The 3,935-nt window shown below is 37.2% G+C and overlaps 1 long non-coding RNA gene across 1 annotated transcript; it reads left to right on the forward strand.

The window, feature by feature from the left end:
- The first annotated feature begins 2,887 nt into the window (after positions 1-2,887).
- LOC113340464 lies at positions 2,888-3,655 on the forward strand. The gene is made up of 3 exons (XR_003355486.1): positions 2,888-2,959; positions 3,098-3,348; positions 3,446-3,655. It is a non-coding gene; the product is annotated as an uncharacterized LOC113340464 (long non-coding RNA).
- Positions 3,656-3,935: the final 280 nt, after the last annotated feature.

A 3,935-nucleotide genomic window follows, 5' to 3' on the forward strand; every position in this document is an offset into this window, starting at 1 on the left:
TCATAGAAATTGAACAACTCTTTAACTAGTTCATTTGAGACAATTGAACTAGTTATGCTGAAGAAGAACAAGGTTAATATGAAATGCTCATATGGTTAACCTTTTTGGGTTACTATGTTAAACCAACATACACGTACACGTTTGGGCATGGTTTTCACAAACCCAGTAAAAAATTTTACCCAAGTGTGTGTTACAAGCTAATTTTTCGGTCTAACGGTTGAGAAATATTAGCTTGAATCTAAATCAGATTTTCATCTAACGGTGAATAAGGATTGCTTTGTAACCAAGGCAAAACCCTAATTTGAAGGCTATATAAAGGAAACATCTAGCATTGTGCAAAACTAATCCCCACACGTCTGTGTGCTACTAGTGCGCCCGCTAGATCCATTAACCTTTGATTTTCTTCTCTAAAATCAGGTTAACGACCTAAAGACTTCATTGGGATTGTGAAGCCAGACCGATACTACTTTATCGTAGTTGTGTGATCTGATCTTGGATCTTCTATCGTATGAGTACAATCGATTGATTGGCTTGAGATCGTGAGAGTTCTCCGATAGGAAAGATAAAGAAGTCACAAACATCTTCGTCTCACTATTTGTGATTCCTCGACAAACCACCTGTGTAGTCGTGTAGAGAGGTGATTGATTAATCTAGGATGTTCTTCGGGAATATAAGACTATATTATTAATTGGTTCCTGTTCACCTTGATTTTATATCAAAAGACGGAACAAAACCTAGGGTTTATCTGTGTGAGACAGATATATCCTTTGATAGACTTTTCTGTATGAGACAGGTCTGTTTATTATCAAGTCTGTGATTTTGGGTTGCAGCAACTCTTGGTTGTGGGTGAGATCAGCTAAGGGAATCAAGTGCGTAGTATCCTGTTGGGATCAGAGGCGTAGGAGTAAAACTGTACCTTGGATCGGTGGGAGACTGATTGGGGTTCAAATATAGTCCAGTACGAAGTTAGTTTGCAGTAGGCTAGTGTCTGTAGCGGCTTAATACAGTGTGTATTCAATCTGGACTATGTCTCGGGGTTTTTCCTGCATTTGCGGTTTCCTCATTAACAAAATTTCTGGTGTCTGTGTTATTTCTTTTCCGCATTATATTTTATATAATTGAAATAATACAGGTTGTGCATTCGTGATCATCAATTGGAAATCCAACCTTTGGTGGTTGATTGATATTGTTTGATCCTTGGTCATTGGTCTTTGGTACTGTCCAAGTATTCCTTGTATTTGATAAAGACTCGCTATTGTTTTTAGCTTGAGTAAAAATCAAATCAAGAGAGAGATATTAACTCCTTGAGATACTTTTCACTAGTACAATAAGGGGTTTTAGTCACGGTTGACCTTGTCACGGTTTTATGTAAACACGTGACCAAAATTGAGTTCGTCTCGGGGATATAAAGGTCCGGGACTATTTACGATATCTTTAGTCCCGGCATTCATTTTAGCCGAGACACTAGATTTCTAGATACTTAATAGACCCGGTTTTACAAACGTACTTATCTCCAGAGACGTGTAAATTGGGCAGTATTTAATTGATAGCCGAGATAGTAAATTGGACACGTATTTATCTCCAGAGACGTGTTGTGGATTTAGGACCTTGGTTTCGATACAAACGAAATTCACAAAGGGGGGGACAAGGTTCTAGCCTGGAAGATGAAGCACAACTCCCGTTTCTAAACCTAATTTCTCCCCTGCTATCAATCCCATTCTCCCCTGTTGCCAAATTTCAATTCGAAATCAAAACCCATTCTCCCTTGTTATCAATCCCTAACTAATTTATCCATTCAGCTAATTCTACCGAAGATTTTATTGATCGATGAGATCTCACGGAGATTTTTTATTGGACACGGCTTACATTAAATCGTGTCTGATGCAACTGTTTAATACCCGCGCCTATGATGTACCCATTTCAAATTTACTGCCAATTTTGGTATCCCACGATCAACACCACTCCACTCCCTATTTTCTCTCCATCATTTCCTTTTTTGAAACTGCAGCAGTTTTGAAGAGATTACGTGAAGCCAACTGCAAGTTGTTTTCTCTATCTGATGTTAATCAAGCAAAATCCTTCCATTTCCCTGAAACTAATATATTGAAAGGTGAAAGCGTAAACAGTTGATTACAAGGTATTCCCCTCCTAAAATCAAATCTTTCTCTTATATTTGTCTTGGGATCATTCTCCGAATTCGGTATCTTATACTACTCCGATCAATGGGCCATGCATACAAGGTGCTTGGTGAAATGTCAAATAATGGGATACTGCCTGATTCACACACTTTCAGTATTTTAGAAAGAAAAGATTAAGTGTTGTTACCTTTGGTTTTGCGTTTCTTTATTTGTTGTCTTTTATATCTGTTGCATCTCTTTCCTTTTAGTTGTTTTTATAGGATTAGAGTAAGTAACTAAGGGGCTAGTGATATCAGGTGTCAGGGAGACCTCTGCATTGACCACAATTAAAGAAGAAAAGGAAGACAGGGTCTGTAGTGCATACTCTAAGCTGTTGCAGGACGTGAATTTCGTACCAGTTTAAGTTGAATTCTTCATTTGATTGCTAAATGGCTTGAATGGTTATGATATTTGGTATAGTGAAAGTGCTTCATTTTAACAAATACTAGCCGGTCTCTCGTTAGTTAACCACATTTTTTCATGCTAAAATTGAATAGAAATCTATTTTCATTAGTAATAGCAAATACTAGCCGATCTCTCATTAGTAATAGCACCTTGGATATGTTTGTAATTTTTTATTATTGTCTTTACTAGTAATCTCGAACTTCAGATATTATCTGTTCTTGGATATGTTTGTAATTTTTTGCTCCTAGCAGCTTATATATTATCTATTCTTGCACCTCATTTCATGGATACTTCAGACACGGAGTCTGATGGCGGGCTTCAAGAGTATTCAGATTCCCACAGCGAACAGCAGTCAGTTTCCCACAGCGAACAATCAGGTTTGTTGTTTAAGTGTTTTCTTGCAGTATACATGGTTGATTGGACCAAAAAAAATTGACAATATAAAGCTCCTTAAGGTTGTACCGCGCCAAACACTTATTAATTCGTTTTTCTTTTCTGTTTTGTTTGATCTCAAGTTTCAAGTGAAGATAACGTGGATGCAAATAAAGGAAAGCGGGGTAAGACAAGATTACCAAAGCTTTTAAGGGATACTAATGGTGAAAGGCGGACTGTTACTTATGATGAAGCCAACCAAGCAACCGGTAAAAATGGTTGCTTGCTCTCAAGTTACATAGGCAGCGAAGTTGGTCCAAGTCTTGGACTGAAGTATACCTGTTGGAAAGAAGTTCCACCTGTAGTGAAGAAAAAGTTATGGGAGGACGTAACGGTATGTATTAATTAATGAAATGCCCAATGTTAAAATCCCTACCAATGTTTTATATATATATATATATATCACTTAGTCGATGTTTATTTACCTCCAGTTTAAGTTTGATCTCGACGAATCAAAGAGGAAAGATGTATTGAGACAATTTTCTGACTTGTGGCGAGGATGGAGGAAACGAACTGCTGCAAAGCATGTTACCCCATTCGAAAAAAGCCGAAAAAAGCTTAAGAATGTTCCTTCAGATTTAAGAGGTTTTGTAGAACAAGAAGAATGGAAAGAGTTTGTAAAACGGAGATTGAGCGACAAAGGCAAGGTATGTCAATTGAGCTAAACAAGATTGGGTCGAGAATTATTTTGTTACTATATAGAGCTAATACATTTTTAATTTTCAGGAGTTGTCTGAAATTGGCAAACGGTACAAGCTCACCACAAATATCCGCATAGGATGGGACGAAGGACCTATGCTGGATTAAAGGACAAACTGGTTTGCATTCATAAGTTTTTTTGTTTTTTTTTTTAATTTGTGAAGTTAAATGTTGAAATTAATTGCTGAGAGAGCTCGTGTATACATTCTCATTTTTTTTCCT

The sequence above is a fragment of the Papaver somniferum genome, unplaced genomic scaffold (genome assembly GCF_003573695.1).
Source record: "Papaver somniferum cultivar HN1 unplaced genomic scaffold, ASM357369v1 unplaced-scaffold_22, whole genome shotgun sequence".
NCBI classification, from domain to species: Eukaryota; Viridiplantae; Streptophyta; class Magnoliopsida; order Ranunculales; family Papaveraceae; genus Papaver; species Papaver somniferum.